The following is a 25,651-nucleotide window of genomic DNA, read 5'->3' as shown; positions in this document are numbered from 1 at the left end:
AAAGGATTCCAGTTATATTCAGAATAAATAAATAACTCATAAATGAACAAGGAAAAGATGAATGACATATTAAAATAAACAAGCTACAACTAGAACATTTATTATTTTCTTCTGTAATTAGCTGCATGTGAATTTTATCATTAGAGTGTGAGCCCAAACCCCTTGAAGGTAAGTATCATGTCTAACTAATCTTTACATTTTAGGCATATAGCACAGTACCAAAAAATATATTAGTGCCTAGAGTAATTAACAGGACATACTTTCTAGCTCTGCTGCCAGAGAGAGAAATGTAAAGTCATTGCACCGGAAGTGCTGTAGGGTTCATCTTTACTCAAGTGAGATGCCTTATTTTTGCCTCAGGAACCGAAAAGGAAGAAATTATTAATGCCAAGAGGGCTTTAACTTTTCACCTTCTGTCACCAGAGCAGGAGATGCGTGATCATGCAAAGGACATTTAATTGTCAGAGAGACTGCAGACCCAGCATTCTTGGAGAGACAGCTGCTGCATTATGCAACCATACTCAGGATTAACAGGCGTAGACTATACCTTAGTTGGGCTCTTTGTTTGTTCGCTAAGAAAAAAAGACTCAAGCCATGTAGACCCAGCAATGTAATAAAACAAAGGGGACTTGAAGGAAGTAGATACCTTGCAACTGAAGCAGTAACTCATCAGAAACCCAAAATAGCTCTCGAGACTGGGTACTTTATCTTTTTTTTTACTAACTGTTTTTTCTTTTTCTGATTCTTCTTGAACTTGACCCACCCTTTCTTTAATTTGGCACATCATGATTTCTCTGTTCACTTCTATCATACCCTTTTAATTTTATATTCACCATTAACTACCTCACTTGATCTATATCACTTAATTCAAGTTTCCAAGGGTGGTCCTGATTAACACAGCTCATCATTTCCTGCTCAGTTATGGCATAGATCACTAGCCCTTCTCAGAAGGCACCAGATTAAATAATTTCCCCATATATCATCATATACTGATATTTGTATCAAGTATTCATTAAATAGCAATTATTCGAGACTCTGATGGTTAAAACTGGTAATACATTTCCTACTTTGAAAAATTGTAAGAGGCTTATTTTGTTTAGCGATCACATCCATATTAGTAGATGTTAAATTAATATTTATTAAATTAAAAACAAACACTTGTTTCTAGAACACATTCCAGTCACTTTCGGAGATGTTTCATATACTTAAATCACAGTAGGAACTCAAAAAGTGTTGCTGGTTGAGTTGGAAATTTAAATATACTTTGCTCATCCTCAGCAAACTCTTGTGAGGATTGCAAATAGTTTAAGAAATAGCTCAGGGACAGTCCACACATGAAAATTTCCCTTTTTTTGTCTCTGCAAATATTAAATGCATAGAAAAATAAAGCTAAGGATGAGACCCATTTGTACACATTTGAGCACCTGTTTGTTGTAGAAAAACCAAGCACCATATTCAAAGAGTTATTTATATTTCTAGTGGCATGCTTGTTTCCTAGTAGTTGTGATTTCGGAACCTAAAAAAATACAAGTCTGTCATGTAATTTTGTCATTTAGTCAAAATCTGATAAAATTATTAAATTTAAATACAACTTTACAAGTTGCCTGAAGCATGATTTGTTCTGTTTGCATTTTCCTTGAATGGGGCCTTGTCAAGCTCTTGGTTGGATTCAGCATCGCTGAAAGTCAGCCCTTAATTCTGACTGCCCTTACAAATGTAGGAGAGCAGCCAGTTTCAACACATGACTCTCGGAGTTCATTCGGGGTTTTATCAGCAGAGTGCAAGAAATATATATTTGTTGTTACTGGTTGAGCATGCAAATTGGCATTTTTCTTGATATTACATGGCTATATAAATTATATCTGGATATTAAATTATTGGCACAAGCATTTTCTATTTTGAAGAAACTAATTAAGTTTAAATGACTAATACCCAGTTGCAGAGTCATGAACACAAAATATGATTCATGGAAGTAGGCAGCACTTCACATCCAAGACTTAGTAACACTTTATTTGTGTGCATTTAAGGAAGACGATGGCAGGAGTTCATTTGCTGCACCTGTTACCAAAAGTTGTGAAGGCAAAGAAGAGCCTGGAATTGTCTGCACATCATGCCCATTGGCACTTCAGGAATGATCGCTGATGCCAGCCCCACTCTGGCAACCCTGCTTCTGAGAGCCTTGTCATGACTCACACACAATGAGCACAGAGCATGAAGAAACTGAGAGGAGGCAGAATGAAAACCTCAAGAGAAATCAGGGGTAAAAAAAGGAGGCTGTTGAGGTGGGAGCAGAGAACTTATTTTCCTTTCTGTTTTACAACAAGTGGTAGGCTTGTATTTGCTGATTTAAGAATATTTACAAAACATGTACATTATACTTGTTTGTTTTGCTTCTAGATTTGAATCAGGAGCTATCTTTATCACACACGTAAGTTTTTTAAAGCACTGGCTTCTTCTAAAAAATGTGGTGCTTAACACTCTTTTAAAGGATGCTTTGAGTTTGTATAAAATACTTGGTTCCTACTGTTTTGTAACTCTCCATCTTCTCTTCCCAGTAAGAAAGCAAATATAGGGCAGACAAGCATGGCTTACCGAAACTGCTGTCTATGCAGTCATGTTTTATTCTATTTCACTGCTCAACATTCATTTTCCTTTTTAAAACAGCATCCTGACTGCTATAATCAGAGGCCTGTTATCTTCTAGCCAAGGACAAATCTAGACCAATCAGTTGCGCTGCTTTTGAATGTTAATCTTCGGTAGAAGAACAAGCAGTATGTTAATGGTTAGCTTTCCTTCATCTGGGTAATGGGGTCCTCAGCAGCCTTTGCTAGTTGGGAGACCACTGGGGTAGCCAGTCTATAGTCTGACCAGTAGCCCGTAATGATGGCCTGCAAAGCTTTTTTAAGCAGGAAATAATCCTTGTTAGCTGAGACAAACCCTCTTGTATCTTGGGCATATCAATAGTGAAATCCATGAAGCATGGTATTCATGTGGTAAAGAGAATGTCATTGTGAGTAAGGGCCGTGAAAAGTCAAAGCTCTGAATAGCCAAAAATAGAAGAAAAAACCACAAAGAAAAAAATAGGTGAAATGGACCAGAAGACTTCCATTTCTGTCAATGTGGCAGATTAGATAACCTGAAAACCCTTCTGTATCACCTGGAATTGCTGGATACAATATATCAAATATCTATTTATATGCCAAACTGACCTTGCAAGAATATGTACATACATAAACGCATACATACATATAAGCACATCTATGCAGATATAAGGAAATCTCTGGAAGTTAGAACCCAAGAGGAAAATGAAAACCAGAACAGTAAGGGTTTATTTTGCAGTAGCCTGGGGGTATTTTTCAATCTTAGTAGCCAAGGTTTTGGCTTTTACATACCTTTGGAAAGCGGATATTTAAGTTATGTTGAGATAGAACTTCTTAGTTTTCTGCCTAAAGCCAGGGCTACAACCTCAATCAAATGGTGGATCAGAAACAACTGCCTGTCAGGATAGGCATTTTTCAACCATGGTTTTCTGACACAGCAGAAAGGATGACATGGGAGTTTGTCTAGTCCTGGGGTGAGGATGGGAAATGAGTCTCTTTGGTTATTTGTATCCATAAGTTTCTGCCCTGTGATTTTGAGACTTGAATTTACTCTTTCTGTAGGGTCTGGAAGCCAAAAACTGTGAAACAATATTGTAGGAGTAACAATGCTCACTTTCTATAATCACTTTATGATAATTGTATAGTTATGTAAAAAGAACAGGACTCTGGAGGAAGACACATTCTCAAGATTCTCTGAAGATAAGGCCACAATCCAGATTACAAACACAATTAAGTAAGCAATTCACCACGAGGAACAACTAGCAGATGACAGCAAATGGTAGAAACACACCAAAAAGAAACAAGTGCTACCTGTGTTTTAAAAAAGACAACAAACGATAAGGCGTAAAAACATGAAATCAAACTATATCCAAAAAGACTCGGCATATTGTGAAGAAATGTCTGAATCTTTAAAGAGTTTTTCTGTTTTTTTTTTTTTGTCTGTTTGTTCACTTTTTGTAAATGTAGACAAGCAATGGTCTAGAAGTAGCCACAGAAAAGGGGAAAGAGGAGAATGCAAATATTGTCTTTGTGATGTTTTGATAAACACGTTGTGGGAAAATGAACACCCATCATTTCAAAAGGCTTTGGGGTAAGAGGAAGATTTTAGTTAAGACAAGTTTGTAGAGGGAGTGTTTTTGGAATATGGGAATGTAAAATTTATTTTGATGAAACATTATTTTCAAAAGGAATTTTGAAAAGAATTAGGAAGGAGGTTCACAGAGGAAAAATATAGAATAATAACACTTGAGAGTAATTAGTTGACCAGAGGATTTAAATTCTGTCTGATGGCTGAGAATAGTTGGTTGAGAAGAATGATTGTGGTGTTTGCATTTGAAGTGACACGTATACATCTGAGATTTCAAGTGGTATCCTAGGATGTTAGCGTGCTAACATCATCTCTCTTAAAACAAGGTCATAGTGTTCTAAAAAGAAATTTCTTCATGGTGCTGTGAAAACACACAATGACGCTGGACACTTTGATAAACTCTTTAATCCTCCCTTCCAGCCCAGAATATAGATACTACCATAATCTCCATTCACTTGTAAGAAAATGAAGTCTCAGAAATTTTGAATAATTTGATTAATGTTACACAGCCATAAGTTGGGGCATTATATTGGTGCTGTTTCAAACTATAAAAAGGAGTTAGCTAGTGAGAGAAGTAAAGAAAGAGTAACCTCTGTTGTGTATGCCGTATGTATGAAAAGCACAGAGAAGGAACACATTATATGTTTTGTAAACTAGTGTGGTCAGAGGAAAGGATCTATGTGAGAAGGCTGTGGAGGATAAAGCAGAAATATAGTCAGGAATCAAAGTATGGCAAGACTTGTGTCTGAGCTTTCTCCCAAAAACCAATAAAGTTCTTTATAAAGGAAAGGGCTATAACCTGATTTTTATTTTAGGACAGTCATTCTTGTAGTAACATTGTGGATGGATCTGTGAGAAACTAAGCCATCAGATCAGTCAGGTTTGCAATAATCCAGGCAGAAAGCATTTCACGAAGATATGAATGAAAGCAGAGGACCATTAAAGAGGCAGAATCTATGATATCCAGTTACTGAATGCAAGTGTGTGTGTTAGTTGAGAGCTGCAAGAAGGGACTACGTAGTGACTGAGGAGATGGATGATTATTTCATGCGATGAGACAGAGAATGAGAATTCAGTTTTGATCCAGTCGAATTTGTGTTTTCCTCTGAGATATTAAAATGCTGTAGATGTGCATTCTCAGGACTCAAATTTAGTTATGCAAAACAGCAATGAAAAGTAACCCAAATTTCAACAACACAGTGTAGTAGTCATGTCTGGGGCTCTTGGGTGGTCCTAGTTAATCAGTTTCCCTAGGGGCAACTTTTTCCCATCAGTCCGATTTGTGTCAGAGAGGAGTCTTAGGTGCCATCTGATGTTCAAGCCATTCATATAGTGCTTTTACAAGACAGAGAGTGGGAGCAACCCAGTGGTATGAACTAGATACAGTCGGGAGTCAGAGAATTGCCTGACTAGGAAGGTTTTTGGTCTAGGTCAGTCACCAGACGTTTCTTTCATAAAGAGAATTTAAGCTATTCTTGCAAGGGTAAGCTTTCTTTTAAGGTTTATGAGAATTGCTTCTGTGCTGAGGTGGCTTGGTTTCTTGGAAATCCCTGGGCCACATTGTATCACACTGCTAAGTGATGCACAGTGCCAGCCCTGCAAGATGTTTGAGTGGGCCTCATGACAATCATTAATCTTACAGCCACAATATGGTTTTTACGCTATACTACAATTAGTTATCTAAAGTTGAGTAACAAATTAACCTTAATTTGAATTTAATGTCTTACTGAGGTTCATTCCATTAGGCAGAAGCCCTATTGTATGATCAAGTGGTGTTCTGAGACAATGCCTTAGCTCTTTATGAAGTCGTAAGAGATTTTATAGTCACACCCTCAGCTTTGTGTTTGGTCCATGTTCCTCTTATAGTACTCTGGAGATGATCCTTACATCCAGGGGCAATTTCTTCATCTCTTAATGTTTTAATTTTAGCCACTTAGAGAATTGGGAATATTCAACTGCAACAATTTTTGGCTGCATTTTGCTAATAGTTCTTCCTTCAGCATGTCGGTCTTGCATTCTAATATATGCATCAGAAGAAACAAAGCAGCACCTTCAACACACTGCATTGAAATCTCTTTAGCTACTTGAGAGGACAGTTGAGCAGAGGGATTTGCATTCTGTCTGGTGGCTCAAAATGGCTGGTCATCAACTGCTCTTGAAGTGGCATGCTTACATACAGTTTTAAGTGATGCACTTGGTTTTCTGCCTTCCACAATACTGCTAGTGGCAGTGTTACTAAACTTTCTGTCACTGTATAATAAGGACCCTTCTTTCTCCAGGACCATTCTCTTCACATTCTTGAGAGAGACATATAGAGCTTTCAAGTTCAGGACTGCAAAAAACTCAGCAGAGCTATTGTAGACCCTCTCATCTTAGACATTTTGGATGTAGGGGAACCAGTTGATTAAGCATGACCACTTATCCTCCTTTATTAGAATATTGACAGGAAACATCTGTTATGCTGAAAATATTTGATGAGACTAAAAAAGAGTCTATAAGTATTTGGGCATTTTCTGGGAACACAATAAGGAATTTGGAGGAACCCAGGGCTACAGGCAATGGAAACCGTTACCAACCTTTGGTGTAAGGATCAAGTCAAGAGAACAATTATGGAAGGCTGGAAAGGGTCTCATGACATTTTTTGTGTCCTTTAGAGAGACAGTCAATCTACCATGACAGGGCGAAGAGGAAGCCTGGGGAATAAATATCCAATGCCATTCTCTTCTTTCCCTTCTGTTAGTATCCTCCATTAGTTCAAATGAATTGAACTAATGTTCAATTCACACACTAACTTATGGATGAGTGACTAAAGGAGAAGGAAATTCACTGATTCACTCATACTGCTCAGGGACAGCCTCCTGGAACTCAGAGCAAAGTGGAGAAGGGCAGAAAGTAGATCTGGAGGGGCAAATGGATAGTATTCAGCACACCATGGAAATAAAAGACAAGTCCTCTATGTCAGTGGTTTCAAAATGTGTTCCCTAATCATCATCGACATCAGCTGAGACTTACTAGAAATGCAAATTATTAGGCTCCATCACTGACTTGTTAAATCAAAATCACTAGTGTGGACTCAATAATATGTGGCTTAACAAGCCCTCTAGGTGATTCTGATGCATGCTAAAGTATGATAATCATCATTGTTATGCTAAAATATACAATAACTGTATGAGGTATTTATTCTATCTCCCCCATCAGCTCATCACTCTTCCTCTCATGCCCTCACAGGCTTTTCCTGGAATTGGAGACAGGGCACAAGATTCTTATTCATGGACATTCATTAATACAGTATTAATCCTTTGGTTTCCTCTTAAACTAATTCTTCCCTTTTTCAGTCCAAGGATCCTCTGTATTAATTATTTATGCATTAACTTTATTACCAGAGTCATTCAAAGCCTTGCTTTTTGATTCTCAAAATGTTTCAAATTGCAAAACTTTTTTCCTGCACTTATCTTTGCTATAAGTTACAAAGTTTAACACTTTTAATAAGGACCAAACTCTGATCTGACTTGATCAGCTAGAATGAGGGTTCAAAATAAAGTTGAAGGAGTTGGGGGGATAATTTTTTTATTCTACTGTATAATCTTTCTCCAGATTTTTTTTTTTTTTTTTTTTTTTTTACAAAAAGCATTGTAGCTATTTCCCAAAGAGGATTAAAGGTCACAAATTAAGAGAACTAGCTGGGCCAAAAAGTGCAATATTAAATCATTAAATATGATGCTAAACTACAACTGCAGAGTTGACCAGTTGTTATTTGAATATATTATAGAGCTCGAGATAGAAGTTTGGTTCTTAACTCAAGAAGTTCTTCATTTCTTCTTTTAGGTACATTCACTTTAAAAGAAAAAAACTCAATGTTAATTTTTTTAATTTCAGAAGTAATATACAGATTTTAACCAGTGAAATATGACATAAAAGGCACATCGATGCCAGGTGTGGTGGTTCAAGCCTGTAATCTCAGCACTTTGGGAGGCTGAGGTGGGCAGATCACCTGAGGTTAGGATTTTGAGACCAGTCTGGCCAACATGATGAGATCCCGTCTCTACTAAAAATGCAAAAGTTTGCCAGGTGTGGTGGTGGATGGTGCCTGTAACTCCAGCTACTTGGGAAGCTGATGCAGGAGAATCACTGGAACCTGAGAGGTGGAGGTTGCAGTGAGCTGAGATTGTGCCATTGCACTCCAGCCTGGGCGATAGAGCAAGATTCAGTCTCAAGAAAAAAAAAAGGCACATTGATTCCATTTGCCTAGCTGAAACATGCTGATACGAATAAAAATTAATCCACCTTCTCCCATCTTCAATGAAACTAGAAGAGGGCCACTTCCTTACAATGTAGTTCTATAAAAATATCTTTTTAAGAGAATGATTTTGAAATTAATCAAGGAAAGATACTCAAGTCTATATGCACCTCCTCAGGTCTCAAGGAGGAATGGCTTTCTAAGAGTGAGGAGTCTTACCGTCCCATGCTTGATGAATTATTTTTTAACAGAAACTAAGAACAGGTGTAAGGGTCAATGGCAGAAAACCAGCTTGGAAGAAATATTCCTATAACTGAGAATGACATCAATTTACTTACAAATTAGATATGGATAATGAATGTCTACTTTATAGCATTGTTGTGAGAACTAGAGAGGTTAATATGACAGGTAATGTGCTCAGCTTGATGGACACAGTAGAAACTCAGTCAATATTAGCCATAACCATAGTTCATTGTGACTAAGTGTATGGACTCTGGACTGAGGTAACCTAGATTCAAATCCCAGCTCTGTCGCTTATCGGGGATATGAACTCAAGCAAGGTACTTAATCTCCTCACATGTAAATTTCCTCAGTGGGAGTAGCAATAGCACTTACCCAATAAAGTTATAGGCAAAATTAAAAGGTCTAAAAGGATTGTTTATGTTCTTTTTTTATTTATTAAAATCAAGTGATTGGACATTTTGATGTTTCTGGTATTTACCGTTGTAAGTGCTCTGATGAATATTCTTGAAACTAAATCCTTGGACCCATTCCCTGAGTGGAAATAGAATTACTGAGTTGAAGATGCACATGATTTAGTGGCTTTTACTTTTATTACTAAAATATTCTAAGAATTGTTTATTCTCTCTCACCAACAATATATAGGTGTCCATTTCCCTATATTCTCACTTTTTTATGTTATAATTTAAAAAAATTTGTAGGTGAAATATGCAAAATTTTTATTTAAAAAAAAAAAAAAAAAAACTCCCTCCATTCCATTGGCTAAAAGTAATTTCCAAAGGTTTCAACTAGACAAAATCTTAGATAATTTGACAACTCTTATTAGGCTTTGCCCTCTCCGTTCCCAAAGCCTTTCAAATTTAAATAATCATTAGTAGTGTCATAGTTTTATTCTAGACATCCTAAAGAATTTGGGAAAGATATGCCTATTCTGAGAGAAGCCCATAGATATTTGTTTCTTATTATTCTCTGATTATAATAAAAAATAGAATTTTCTGGCCCGAATCTAGAAGGCATAACTCAAATCTTCTTTGAAATAGTTTTTAAAGGAACAAAACAATTATCTTTTTTCCCCTAAAGAAGTGTTTCGTTGTTTGTTTGTTTGTTTGTTTGTTTTAAGTACAAAAGCCTTCAGGAGTTTGGTTCTATTTGCTTTAGATAAGCAGCCAAAAAGTTCAGAAGCCCAGTCCAAAATTATTCTTAGTTTTTACTTGCCAAAAAGATCAGATTAAATATCGCATAACAATAGGCTTTCTTGGAAGATTTCTGGTTCAGGACTTCCTGGCTTTGGCATGAGTCAAGTATACCACAATACGAGTAGTTGACTCATAACAGTAGTGTGAGTGGTACCTAAGAGTCTAAAATAAAAATACTGCCTGTATCTTCTATTTGAATAATTCATAAGGTTTTATTTTTATCTATAGACTCCAGTATTAAATTAAATAACATTCTTCTACCTAATGATGTTGGTTTAACAATAAATTTTTTTAACGTCTTAAATATATTTTTACTTGCAGTTTGTCTAAATGCCGTTTTTCAAGAAACAATCGCTTGTCCTTAAGTAGAATACATTCCCTTTAACCGCTTGATCATTACATTTCTTTCTCATGCTTCTGTGTGGTATAATTTTTGCACTTTAAATAGAACGCTATTAAGCCATGCGGAGGATATTTTTGACTGTATCATACCTATGGGTATTTGGTTTTTAAACATAATATGGTTTCTCAAAAGGTCTGGTATTGAAATAACAAATTTAGAATGAAATTACTCTCTTAACCATATCCCTTAAATGGTTTGAATTCTAGCTGTGGATAAATCTTAGTTTCTTTAGAAGTTACCTCTCCCGTTAGACCAGCCATCCCCAGCAATTAAGACTGGCCAGTGTACTCCTGCGGACAGTTCCTGCCTTGATTTACAGGGTTAGAAATTAAGAACTTTTTCACAAAGGATCGTTGTTGGGTATTTTCTATCCATCCCAGTGCCTCTGAGTGCTACAAAGACCATGTATTTTAAATTTGATGCTTATGAACTTTAATCTATACTCAACATTTATATTCATTTTTCTAAACTTTAAATGCATTACATCTTAATTACTTGCTTTAGAAAATTTTTTTCCTAAATGATATAAGCCAGTCTGAAAAAGCTACATACTGTGTGATTTCAATTATATGATGTTCTGAAAAAGACAAAACTATATAAATCTGGAATGGTTTTTGGGTTTGAGTGAAAGCAATACAGATCTTCATGATGTTAAAGATTTTAAAGCAAGGAATCCACCTAAATGTTTCAAAGTCAGTTTGCCTTTGTCCATCCACTTTCAGCACTGGGAAGTGGGAACCGGGTAGCTTAGGGATGAGAGAAAGCGCAGAGAGCAGGGCCAAAAGAAAACAGACGAGGCCGGGCACGGTGGCTCACGCCTGTAATCCCAGCGCTTTGGGAGACCAAGGCAGGCGGATCACGAGGTCAAGAAATCGAGACCATCCTGGCCAACAAGGTGAAACCCTGTCTCTACTAAAAATACAAAAAAAAAAAAAAAAAAAAAAAAAAGCTGGGCCTGGTGATGCGCGCCTGTAGTCCCAGCTACTCGGGAGGCTGAGGCAGGAGAATTGCTTGAACCCAGGAGGCGGAGGTTGAAGTGAGCTGAGGTGGTGCCACTGTACTCCAGCCTGGTGCCTGGTGATGGAGCGAGACTCTGTCTGAAAATAAATAAATAAATAAATAAATAAATAAACAAACAAACAAACAGATGAAAGGAGGCAAAATAGGGAGAGGGCTGTGAGAAATGGGGACTCAGGAGGTGCTCAGGAAGACAGTCTTAGCAAGATATGATAGGTTGGCCTCAATAAGCAAACATGGGTGGGTGAAAATATATGTGTAGGTGGTAGGTGGTTAGGGAATGATGGGTGACACTTGATTCAGACATGCTATAAATTAAATTATAATGAAATGTGTCTTGAATTTACTGCCACTGATGCTGAAAGTCAGACAAAACTACTATTTGAGAAATTGCATTGCTGCCCACATTAATAAAGTAGCATATAGAATTTCACATGCCTCTTCTCCTAATAGTATTGCCATATTTCAAACAGAAACATTCCTTGTGTGTGTCAGTACTGATCCTGACATTTCGCTAGTACCCTGAAACATTTTGTTAATCCCTCTAAGTGACATATTAAGTGATTTCTTGATGGTGAATAAACACAATGTGCCTTTTAATCTGAAGAGAGATACAACTGATATTAGTATGTATTCAAATGTATTTTGAAATATGCATATTAGATAAAATGTTCTAACAGTTTTTAATGAACTCAATTAATATTTTTAAGGCATTTTAGTTTTACCAGTGGGACCACAATGGGTATCAGATTTTCTAGAGAACTTCATCCAGAAAGCTTCACTTCTGAGAACTGAGGAGAAAAAGTGTCATAGGCATAGAAAGGCTTGGCAGTGAAATGCAAAGTCGTTAGGAAAACTAGACATGTCATTAGAAAATACAAGAAGGATATGGCAAGGAGGGCCATGGCTGAAGCAGGGCATATAGCTTGTCAGTTACTGAACAAGCATCTGCCAGGTACTACGAGGTACAGGAAACTGCCTTAAATACTAATGAAACCTATCAATATGTCATTTTCCCCATAACTTATTGAGGAATGAGGAAATTGATCTATTGATAGGTTTCATTAATATTTAAGGTAATCCTACCTATTTAGGAAGTTATAGGCTAATTGTCATTTAGTCTCCTGTGTGTGTGTCTGTATATGTATGTATCTGCTTGTGTATGTGTGTGTATGTCTCCATGGGGAAATTGATTTCTTGATAGTAGTGTCACATCAGTGTTCTTTTTTTAGCTGTCATTATGGGGACAGATATGAAGATTATTAAGGGTAGGGAGGTAATATATAAGCATAGTCTGTCATTGTTAGGCACTGCTTGGTTAAATGTAGTCAAAAGGAGTCAGACTTGGAGGGACTGATACCCAGAACCTAAATAGCCATGAGGATTAGTCAGATGGTGAAGGGACAGACTGAATGCTATATTCTGAGATGCTGTCTGGTCCAGCAGAGTGGAGGTAGTAACAGCTCTGACATCAGCCAGTTCAGATAAGTCAGCATCCAGGTGTTCCAACCTGAAGGTGAGTCAAAGGCAGTCAGCCTCAGGATTAGTGTCAGCAGTTTGGGGACCTTAACTAAGCAAAGGTGTTCAAATTCAGAAGTGCTTTTCAAAGGATAGATGCTGGGCAGAGCTGGGAAGACTGTAGAACAAGATTCAGGCACAGAAAACTGAGCCAAAACTCAAATCTCAGAACCAGGACAAAAGGGCAGGACTGCATTAGTTTCTTGATGCTAAACCCCTGAAAAATGACTTCTTTCTTTTCTCTTTTTTTTTTTTTTTTTTTTTTTTGAGACAGAGTTTTGCTCTTGTTACCCAGGCTGGAGTGCAATGGTGCGATCTCGACTCACTGCAACCTCCGCCTCCTGGGTTCAGGCAATTCTACTGCCTCAGCCTCCTGAGTAGCTGGGATTACAGGCATGCGCCACCATGCCTAACTAATTTTTTGTATTTTTAGTAGAGACGGGGTTTCACCATGTTGACCAGGATGGTCTTGATCTCTTGACCTCATGATCCACCTGCCTCGGCCTCCCAAAGTGCTGGGATTACAGGATTGAGCCACCGCGCCCGGCCAAAAATGACTTCTTTCTGATTAAATACTATCATATCTAAGCAAGGCAAAGTTTTAATTTAGTTTTGTTTATTGTTTATTTACATGTCAGTATGTAATGGGAGGCAAATGCCATTTAAAGATCTGTAATCTTTAAATTAGAAACAATAATTTTACATTAATAATTCCACATTCAATTTTATTTTATTTTTTGGAATATAGTACACAGGTTCTGGGAATAAATTTATGCTGTCTTTATAAACCAAATTGAGGGGAGTCTCATCTTTACGGTCTCACATAGTTAAGCAACATTGGAATAATTAGAAAAATTTGGCCCCCCTTTTGAGTGGCAGACCACCTTTCTTAATGTTTTGTGTTTATTGTATTTATCCCTCATTTATATGATATTTTAAGAACTTCACAGAGTCTCCTCTCTTATTTAGGAGACATAAATTGGAAAGTTGGTGCCATGGTTTGAATGTACTCCCTCCGAAATTTTTTGTGTTAGAAACTTAATTCCTAATGCAACTTAATTCCTAATGGGAGGTGTGGCCTTTCGAGAGGCATTTAGGTCAGAAGGGCAGAATGAATTAATGCAATTATAAAAAGCACTTGTGGGTGTGAACTCAGTCTCTTTTTGCTCTTCCATGTGAGAATACAATGTTCATCTCTCTTGCCCTTCCACCTTCTGCCATGCAAGAATGCAGCAAGAAGTTCCTCACCAGATGCCATTGTTTTGATCATGGGTTTTCCAGCCTCTAGAACTGCAAAGAAATATATTTCAATTCTTTGTAAATTACCTATAAATAGCCTATGGTATTGTGTTATAGCAGCACAAACACTTAAGGCAATTGGAAATCAGACAAAGTTGAAGACTCTTAAGAAAAGAGCGATAGAGTCAAGGCTAGAACAGCATCGTGAGGAGGGCTGTTCTATAAATATTTTTGGGCTTTTCAAAGATATGTTGCTTCAAGTGCAAATAACCTGTTTTTATTCTGATTTTGGCCTAAGCTCTCTTTATCTAAATTATATGATAAATATAATTTATTCATATTTATGTAAATAATATGACATGGTTTTTGAGTAACAAAATACTTTCAGTCCTAGAAAAACAAGGTTTTGGTAACCACAGTGAACCTGGCAATAAGTACAGTTTAGAGCCACTAAAAGAAGCTGTGAAGTTCTACTTTTAAAATAGTTTGTAAGTCATGTGTCTTTCTTCTAATGGGATGATGTTTGTGAACGCTATACATGTGAAAACAGGAAAATAATAAATTTACTTTCACTGAAGATCTTCTAACCATGATTCCTTTCTATTTTTCGCACATACACACAGGGAAATTTTCTGTTTAGAACCTAAAAGAAATATGTATATATATATCCATTTTAACATGTAACATTTTATTTCTTTTAAAAATACAATTTAATATATGAAAAATTCTTAAATGCCTGCTTTGTTCTATATTATTGTTTATTTAAAAATATTATCTACTTAGGCTCCTGAACTGAACATATATATATATATATATATATATATATATATGTATATTTTATATATATATATATTATATATATAGTTAATGTTTACTTTGGTTTAATATACGTAGGATGATATAACCCCAACATTATTTGAAGAGAGACTAGATTTATTAAAGCAAACTGTTATAATGTAAAATGTATTACATTTTAAGTTTGCTTTTTCTTGATAAAAAGTTTAAAGCATACCTTAATTAAACAAAATGAAAATATTCTCAATATAAATAATGAGTTAATGGAGGAAATAAAGATGGCTTTCAAATTTCCTTTATGTTTCTAACTTAAAAGTTACCAATCATACTACACATATTATGAGATTTTGTGTGTGGGAAAAGGCAGAAAGCGATGATCTTGGGGGCATGTGGCTCAGGCTGAATTTGCTAGTACAGCCAAGTCAGGCACACCATAAAGCAAATCATTTGTTTGGTGCTTTAAGGCAGTTTCAGTTTAAGAAGGAGTTGTATATATTCCTTGCTTTGTCTTTATGTTGCTCATGTTGTAAAATTTGGGTTATGATTTTCTTAGGGAAGCCAGAAAATTGGAATACGCAATTTAAATGCATTTTCTAATCAAGACACATAAACAGATTTTTGTATATTATATATGCTTTTTACTTTTTTTGAGAAACAAAAGACTGAAGCACTTAACAACATAGGTATGTCTACTTCCGTCCTTTGACCATAAAAATATATACATAATTTAAAAATTGTAAACATTTCTTCCATGTATACATATTTTATTAATAATACTCTACTCAAACAAACTTTTTTTTAACCAGTCAGAAAATATTTTTTAAATGCCCATACTTCTTTTGGGTTAGAACAGTGTTTTGCCTTGGGAATTTGTCCTCTAATTTGTTTATTACTCGCCAAAGGGGAAATGGTGAGCCTTTGTATGTGTTATCTGGATTAATACATACTATGTGCTAAAATGTGATCCTTTAAGTTTTGAAGTTAGCTTTAGCTTTAGCTCAATTTTAATTTTGCTAAAATCTACGTAACATAAAGATATGCCCTTTCTATACCTTCTGTATATAGCATAATTGAAAAACAATTATTAAAATTATTAAAAAACAATTGAAAATGTAATTAAAAAACAATTATACTATTCTTCATTAGAGTAGAAATTGTTGATTGTCTTCTCCATCAACCATTGCCCCATTTCTCCTTCCTGGGAATGTCCTGACTTTATTTATTTGTCCATATCTCTTCTGGGCAGTCCATTAGCTTCTAAGGAAGCTTATGGCTAAAAAACAGTAATCCCAATACCCTTGCCACAGGGACAGGTTCAGAAACAGTGCTAAATCAATGCAGCCACAGCAATCATTTTATATGTGATATATGATTGAATTTGACATGAAGAAAGATGGCTAGGCTCTTCTGAGAGAGTGCTCTCTTCTCCTGTAAATACCTTGTGGTGTGCCAATGTGAGGCCTAGCACTGCTATTGCCATTTATACCAATTTGAGGATGCACCCACATAGGCAAGGGGAGCTAAAGGCATAGCAGGGAAACGGAGATGCAGTCACTGAATTGAGCCAATCCCAGAGTCTGCCCTATCTCTGAAATTTATGACGTAAATTTTTTATTTACTTTACATGTTCTCATTAAAAACATTCTAAACTCATAGATTCAAAAATCACATATTTCAGATTTTTAGCATAGTTTTTTTCCCAAGTAATTTATCTTCAAGAAGGGTAATTCACTGCATCAAATTAAATATGATATATTTTAAAACATTTTGAAGTGTCTATGTAAATAGATGTACATGCTCCAAAAAATTGTTAGTCAAACCATATGTTCTGATTTGGGGTTTGAAATGCATCACCTCCATTTTTGGAGGTAATGCCTATTAACATGGTTTTCTCAATGTTTGGCAAGATACTTGAAGCACATTTTCAGTACCTCCTTAAAACATTTTCCCTTCTGTTTATAGTTTATGGTATCATTGCCATAAATGAAGCAGCTACTTGTATGTTCTGCTCTCTTAATATTCTCCCATTTGGAGTTACCTAATATTAACTACATTTAATACTGAACAATAGTACAGCTTTTTAAAACCCACATTTAACTGAACCATTTCATTCATCCAACACTGAATTATTATTTTTAGTAGAGTACCCAGTCTGTGCCAGCACAGAGCTAGCCATTGGTATTAGCTGTGTGACAGATAAAAGTCCTGCACTCGAAGGGTTTATTGACTTGTGGTTTAGACAGAAAAGGAAATGAACAGTTAATTCAAAGTGATAAGAACATTATGGGGCTAAGTATAGGGTCTTATGAAAACACATGGTGGGTGGTATGTAATCCAGACTTGGGTATTTAGAGAAGGAGACCCAAAAAAAGTAACATCTAAGCTGAGACTGAAAGGCCAAATAGGAAATAGCTGTTAACCATGTGAAGCTCTGAGAGGAAGAGGGAAGGCATAGAAGTGGCATTCTCAGTAGGGGAACAGTGCAGAGACACAGAAAGAGAAGAGAATATGGTACATTCTGGGCAGACAGAAGTAATTCGAGATGCTGGCTCACAGAGCATCTTCATGTCATCAGAAGCCCAATTAGGAAGGCTCTGGAGTCCTGCTAATGAATTTGAACTTTATGCTGAGAACATTGGGAAACTTTGGAAGGAAGAAACTTTTAAACAGTGAATAAGAGGATATCTTTATCTTTAGTGTAATCATTCAAAAGAGATCAAGATTAGCACCAGGGAGACCAGTAAGAAAGCCTAGACAGTCATTTGAGCAAGAAATGATGGTGGCTTGCTTTCTTTCAATAAAAAATAATTAATAGGTTTTAGCAATTAATTGGGTGTTGTGGAGAACTGGGGTGTTAATACATTATTTAATAGGTGTCAGATCTCACAGGACTTACTCTCATAGAACTCCTTTTGGCTTGAATCGTTTTAGTCATAAGTTATTCAAGATATCTATGTCCTGGGCAAGAGAGCATAGATAGAACTGCCATATCAATATAATAACCCAACTCCATGTTCAGCATAATTCAAAAAGAACCTTTGTGCTTGAGCAAAGAAGGATTGAGCAGAAGACATGCATGAATGTGTAAAATTCTCATCCCTGAGGGATTTTAATGATCCCAATCTCATCAATGCTGTGAGTTTGGAGGACAGGAGTAACACTTGGCACAAATCCACCATGGATTAGTAGCTATGTATGTGGTTTTGAACTTCAGAATAGCAGTGAAGTCATCACCGTTGGGAAATTTTAAAGCAATAGAAAATGGGAAATCATGCATTTCAAGTTATAATTAAAGACATTTGAATTAAGGTTGTTTGGGGGTACTTGTAATTTGAAGAAATGCCTAAGAGAAAAGGAGAAAACTAAAGACAGAAGGTACCAACTCAAACGCAGTCTGCTAAAATGAACTAAGAGTCAACACAAAGGAAAAGGGAGAGGTCAACACGTTCTCATACTGAATTTCAGTTACTTTGTATCACAATATATTCTTTCTAGTCGTTTGTTTTTTCTTCAGTTTGTATTCTCTAAGTATGAAAAGGAAAGAAAGAAAAAAAATAGTTTCCTTCAAGCAGTATGTTCTGATCTCTGTAGGAACTGTTAAAAACAATGCAAAATGAAACAAAACCACAAGCACACGAACTTCTGTTATATTCACAATGTATAAACCGTTTTCTTCTCAAGATAACAATTCTACACTTTACGTATCAATTCTCTACTCTTTCTCTTCCTGAAAAAAAAAAATCACAAAAGATGATTTCTTGTGAAAAAGTAGACTCTTGAGCCAATATTAATTTTATTTAGTTTAGTTTAGATTGGTTTAGTTTTTAACTTTTTTACTGTAATGTATAAACACATATATAGAACAGAAACAGAACAAAAATTCTAAGTTAAGTGATTTATTACAAAGTGAATGCCCTTGTAATCATGAAGTAGGAATAGCAAATTTCTAGAATTCAAAAAGCCCTTTGTGTACTTTAGTCATTATCCCTTACTTCCTTCTCTGAAAATTTTTATTACTATCATTTTTATGATAATGACATTCATGCTTGTCTTCAAAGATAAACTGTACTAGCATGCATCTTTTAACACTCTCTTTCAGTGACAGAGTTTTGAAGTTTACCTGAATGGAATCACAGAGTATGCAGTCTATTAGTCTGGGGTCTTTCATTTCACTTTATGTTTGTGAGATTCATACACAATGTTGTTTTTAGTTGTTCATCAAATAATTCAGGATTGTATGGCTAGACCAGAACTTCTTTGTCTCTTGTACCTCTGATGGACTTCTGAGTTATTTCTAGTTTGGAATTATTAGGTACAATGCTACTGTAACATTCTCATGCTTGTCTCTAGGAGTACATGCACTCATTGCCACTGGGTAGAAATAGTTGAGTCAATAAGTTATGTGTAAGTTCAACATCAGTAAATAATGTCAAACAGTTTTCCAAGAAGTTATACCAATTTACAACTCAATCATCAGGGAATGAGAGTTTTATTTGTTTCACATCCTCACCAATACTTGTGGCTATCAGTTGTTTCCTTTTTAGTAGTTCTTGTGGATAGGTAGCTATTCATTTTGGCTTTATTTACATTTTAATTATTGCTAATTTTATTAGTCCATTCTTGTATCGTTATGAAGAAATACCTGAGACTGAGTAATTTATAAAGAAAAGACCCTTAATTGGCTCATAGTTCTGCAGGCTGTTTATTAGTCCATTCTTGTATTGTTATAAAGAAATACCTGAGACTGAGTAATTTATAAAGAAAAGACCCTTAATTGGCTCATAGTTCTGCAGGCTGTACAGGAAGCATAGCAACCTCTACTTTTGCAAAGGTGTCAGGAAGCTTCTGCTCATGGCAGAAAGCAAAGTGGGACTGATGGCCAGAGCAGGAGGAAGGAGGGGAGGTGCCACACACTTTTAAACAACCAGATCTCTACTAGGACTCACCATGGCAATGATGGCACAAGCAGGAATGGTGTTAAACAATGGGAAACTGCACCCATGATCCAATCACCTCCCACCAGGCCCTACCTCCAAGATTGGGGATTATAATTCAACATAAATTTGGATGGGGACACAGATCCAAACCATATTACTAATACAATTGAACCCTCTTCCAGATGTTTATTGAATGCTTTGGATTTTTCTCTTCTTTGAAGTACCTGTTCAAATCTCTTGCCCATTATTTTTATTGAGCTGCCTTTTTCTTATTTATCTTTAAGTGTTTTTTGTAGACTTGGTATGTGAGCCCTTTGTCAGATGCTTGTACTGCACATACCATTCCCAGCCTTGGCTTGCCTCTTCACTCTCTTGAAACTGTCTTTTGGTAAAGATATTTTTAGTTTCAATGTAGGCCATTTATCAATCTTTGCCTATAGGGTTAGTGAATTTTCTGTCTTTTGAAAGTTTTTTCTTACTATATGATCATGAAGATATTCTCTTATAGTATTTTCTAGAATGTTTGTTTTTATTTGCTTTTTACAATTAGATCTAAAAATCTACCTGGAATTATTTTCTATGTATATCTATTGAAGTAGAGGAACAACTTCCATTTTTAAAATATTGATAACCAATGGTCTCAACACATTTTATTCCCCATTGCTCTATAGAGCTAACTTTTTCATAAATCAGTCATCTATATATGCACGTCTACTTGTGTGATTCTCATTCTCATCCATTTACCTAATCTATCCTTTTACCAATGTCTCACTATTTCAGTTTTAGATTATTGTAATTATACACAATCAATGTTTGTTTTTACCAATATATTTGCCCTTTTCATTGCTCTCCATTTCTTCATGCATCCCAGCCTTCCATCTGAACTTATTTTCCTCATGCTTGATGACTACCCTTTAGTGCAAGTGCTTAGAAGAGGAATTCTCTTGATTTCTCTTTGTACAAAAAGTATTTACTTCTCCTTTATTCTTCAAGTATATTTTTATTGGGTATAATATTGTACCTTAGCAGGTTTTTTCCGCAGACCTATAGCTATATTACTTCATTCTGTTGCTTTTATTTTTTGCCTGTTAAGAAGACAGCTCTCTGTGTACTTTTTGTGTCTTTGAAGATAATCTGTCTTATATTTCTTTCTGCTTTTAGGATATTTATTCTATTCCTCTGTCTCTCTCTCTATTCAGTAAGTTTGCACCTAGGTGTGATTTTTTAAGAAAAAAAAATTGCTTGGAGTTTGTAAGCATTCTGGAATCTGTAGTTTAATACCTTTTGTCAGTTTTTGAACGTTCTCAGTGATGATCTCTTCAAATATTTCTTCTGCTTTCCTTTCCTCTATGTCTGTTGTTTTAAATACTTACACATTAGAATTCTTAATGTTTCCTGTAAATCTCCCATCACCGTTCCTACGTTCTCTTTCTCTTCTTCTCCCTCTATCCCTCTCCGTTTATCTTTCTTATTCTAGAGATTTTATTTTTCTTATTTTACAGCTACCAATAATTCTCTCTTTTGCTAGGTCAAATCTACTGTTATACCTATGCACTGATTTTTAATCTTGATAAATGTCATTTAAATTCTACATTTTCTATCTGATTCTTTATAACTTCCAGTTTCAATACTCAATTTTGTCTTTTATTTCTTTGAACATAAAAAGCACAGTTATTTTATAGTCGGCGTCTTCTGTCTTCATTTTGTACAAATTTCTGTTTCTTATTCTTATTTCTACTATTTTCCTTAGGTGTGTTATTTTCTTTTAGTGTGACTTATTATTTTTTGTTACATGCCATTAATTGCTTTTGTAAAATTGTTTATAGAAATTGATTCGAGGCTTCAAATGATGTTATCTTCCTTCAGGGAGGATTTACATTTGCTTTTGCCAGACATCTGGGCAGAACTGGCAAGGTGGGATTTATTCAGTCCAATTTCAAGCATTTCACGATGTAAAGCTAAGTTCTGGCAACTGTGAAGATCTCTTTCCTTCTAGTTCACTCTTAATTTCAAAGATATAGTGAAGCAAAAGCAGAGAGAATTAACAGGACTTTACCATTTTGGCAGGCCCTGAACTCCAGTTTCTGATCCCTGGTCCTGCTGGTTTGTCAAATGCACAGGTCAGCCTTACAGCTGCCCCATCCAGAATGAAGCAGTGTTCTCAGTGGGTAAGTAGCTTCAACTTTCAGATGCATATTCCCAGACTTCTATCCTCTTCCATTATCTGTCCCAATAATTCTTTATTATCTTAGTAGATTTCATTTCCTTTGAGAATATACCCAGAAGTATTTTGTCCAACTTTTTTTTAAGTGGAAATGTTTATTTGAATTACCTCTGTTTGGAGTAGAAGCTTACAGAATGAGTTCATTTCTGTAAGCATAAACTCATTGTCTCATCTTCTTGAGTAAGGAAAACATATTAAAAGGTGAAATTATGAATATTTCATAATTTATTTCTTCTCAAGTAAGAAAAACATATTAAAAGGTAAAATTATGAATGTTTCATAATTTAACTCAAAGCTGGAGAAAAGTGGTATAGAAAATATTTTTAGGAGATCATGAAATATGAAGTTTTAAATTCTTATCTGATCACATTATTCACTTCTTTTCTTAGTTTAATTAAACTACTAGCGAAATATGACCAGGAACTCTACAAGGGAGCACTCTTACTTGAATAAACAAGAGTTTAGAAAGTATGCTTTCAACTAGCAGTGGAGGGGGAAAAATGTTTGCTCTTAGCTTTTAGGATTCTAAATGAAGCCAAAATTTTAAATTCACAATTTGTTTTATTTGTGAAATAAAATGGAAAAAGCATGATGGTAGATTATGTTTTTCTGACTACAAGTTCACAGGCTTTAAAAGTTGTGGTTTCAAGAATGTAAAAGAGAGAGACAGAGAGAATGTTTTATATTCTGCCTTTTTTCAAAAATAATTTTTTAAGCTTTTTTAAAAAAATAGAGACAAGTTTTCACCATGTTGCCCAGGCTGATGATCTCAAACTCCTGGGCTCAAGCAGTTCTCCCACCTTGGCCTTCCGAAGTGCTAGGATTACAGGTGTAAGCCACCATACCTGGCCAAGAATGTTTTATATTCTAGAGCCCCAGCAAAGCAGGAAAATTACAGTGGTTTAATGGCATTGTTCAGTATGTGATTTAAGCTTGAGATGATGTATGCTTGCACTTGAATAGCAAAATGACGTGCATTTTTCTATCTGGCTATGGGCCAGTATTGCAAAGTAAAAACATAATTGCAACTATTTTGGAATTTGCTGACCAAATTATCAACTGTTTCTACTAGCGCTGTGGTCAGCTCTTGGTTTTTATCTTGTGATATCGTTTAATTTATCAAGGTATAAGTTATAAACACTAGGCATTTGTTTTTTTTCCCCTAATATAAAAACAGAGAAAGAGCTGTAGTTTCAGGAAAAGAGTGGGAAAACCACTGGCAATCTTTCATGCCACCTTATCTTGTAGCAATTGTAAGATTATTTGAAAATTCTACACTGAAGTGATTAAAGTGATTTAAATGATGAAAAGGAGCAATGCATAGCTAGCAGCAAACATGGCATGTTTTATGTAAAGAAAAGTAGGCATTAATGTAGTTTGAGGGCAACCAACTACAAGCTGCCAGGCTCTGTCCAAAATTATGTATTCAGTACTTCGGCTTTTGTCAGTATGGTAGACGAGATACTCTGAAGGATTCTCATAGGGGAAAAAAATAACTTCCCCATAAAACGTTTTTATCATATTTCCATACTTGCAGGCAATAAAGAAAAACTCTAAAGAAACTGTGACCCCCAACACAAAAACATGAGCTGAAAATGGAACCATGAACACACTCAAAAATAACTTTGCTTTTAGGGAACATGCCTGTTTTCATGCTACATTTGGGAAAATATGTCTTGGACCCTGAACAAAATGGGTGAAATGAATCAAACTCTAGGATTATTAACCCAAGAACTCCCCAGGGAAGACAAAGTTGTCCAAGGCCAGTAATACCTTCCTGTTTCTAATAGAAACAAACTTAAGTATTCTCCCAAGGTAATCATCCTCAATTTAAACCATCAGTTTTCATGGACAAAGACAAATCATATCAAGGTCAGAATCAAAGATCATTAAGTGCACAAAAAACCACTATAAGTGGGTTTCAGTAGTGATCACAATCAACCTGAGGTATTGGAATTATTAAATAATCCATATAAATTATCTAAGTAAAAATCTTTAAATAAACAAAAATAAATTTGACTAATTTTAGCAAAATTAACTTTCATGAGGTGACTTGTACACCACCCTATATACTTTCAATTCTGCCTCTTATCCAGCCATTGATGGAGTGCCCAGTTCCACATGCTATGTAAACGGCTTTGTGTGAATGCAGCTGCTAATACATTTCCTCCAACCGTGTGGTTCTGATCCCTTGTTTTCTGCCTGGGAATTCTCTGACACTGTAGCGTGGGAACTCACTTGGTACTCGTGTATGCGTGACCTGGGAGAATTCCTGCCCATGGTAACTCACTCTGACCAATGGAGATAATTTGAATAGATTCACATTTATCAACTTTTTAATAGTTTTGTTCCATATAATTTCATAAATTTTTTTATATCTCAAGTTTGTGATAATCTCCTCTTGCATTGTCTTCTAAAATTTATAAATTTTGTTTACCAAATTTGAGTCTTTAATCCATCAGGATTACTCTTTCGTGAGAGGGTGGATGTGACCGACATACAGTAAAGATTTGATTTAATTGTATTTTGATATGGATGACCAGCTGCCCTAACCCCCAATGTGAGACTTAAGTTGGACAATTTATTCTGATTAGTTGATAAAATTATTTATCTCAATTCTAATATTACGGCTTTGTTATTTAGCTTTATAACATCTCACCTCTATCCTTACTCTTTTTGTTGTGTTCTCAATGTTCTGGCTCCTTGTGAGTCTTTTCCATTGTGTATAAATTATAGAATTATTCATAAAATCACCAGAAAAATTTGCTTGTGTTTTAAAACTTGGTTGGGTTTTCAATGAAGTTTGGAAATTAGTTGAAAAGAAATTATATCCTTAAGATTTTGTGTATCCCCACCTTAAACATGAGTTTTTTTTTTTTTTTTAAGTATTTAGGTCTTCTTCAATTTTTCAAAGTTTCACTATTTTCTCCATACATATTCCGAGTATCTCTTGTTTGATTTTTATCTTTACATTTTTTCTTTTTGTTTCAACTGTAAATGTTATATTTTTATAGTTTATATTTAAAATATTGTTTTCTAGCAAATAATAATGCAATTTCCTGTGTATATGGATTTTGTACCCAGACATCTTGCTGTAGTCTCTTATTATTTTAATATTTTATCTATACCTTCCTTTCGTTTTCTAGGTAGACAACTATGTCATATGTAAAAAAAATTTCTTTTTTTTTTTTTAGATATTTAAAACATTGGACTTGGCCACAGAACTTATTTTGAACCATTGGGATGTTATTGAACATGGTAGGAGTAGAGGCTCGAAGTATGGATGCACAATTGGGCTGGTCCTCTAAATTCCAGTCTTTGGTCACGAGAAGACCATGCCTTAAATAACCATTGGTTCAAAGAAGATGAAAGACAAGAGTTGAAGATCTCGCTTCAACCTATAGGTTGGAGCAATCCTTGCCAAATTCAGCCTGTATCAGCCAAACCTCAGCAAAGTGAGAAATAAAAGTTCTTTGTAGTATATCACTGAGATTCTGTGGTTGGTTGTAACAATAGCAGACTGATGCGGCATTGAACTCTTTGTCATGGGAGAGTGTTCCCATGTTGATAAATATTTCTGACCACTTTATAAACTACCTCCCTTTATATTTTGCCCTTTAGTCCTACATCCTTGTAAAGCACTCTAGTATATAGTCT

General features: G+C 35.5%; 1 long non-coding RNA gene across 1 annotated transcript in view; it reads left to right on the top strand.

Moving 5' to 3' along the window:
* LOC141584262 (uncharacterized) overlaps window positions 1-25,439 on the top strand; it is a 175,599-nt gene extending 150,160 nt beyond the window's left edge. The window contains exons 2-3 of the long non-coding RNA XR_012517183.1: window positions 21,838-21,938; window positions 25,189-25,439. This is a non-coding gene — a long non-coding RNA (uncharacterized LOC141584262). The remainder of the gene's footprint in view (window positions 1-21,837; window positions 21,939-25,188) is intronic.
* The last annotated feature ends 212 nt before the right edge of the window (window positions 25,440-25,651 follow it).

Source organism: Saimiri boliviensis, chromosome 4 (assembly GCF_048565385.1).
Source record: "Saimiri boliviensis isolate mSaiBol1 chromosome 4, mSaiBol1.pri, whole genome shotgun sequence".
NCBI lineage: Eukaryota > Metazoa > Chordata > Mammalia > Primates > Cebidae > Saimiri > Saimiri boliviensis.
The sequence above is the reverse complement of the archived record's forward strand: the minus strand, read 5'-3'. Positions and strand labels throughout refer to the sequence as shown.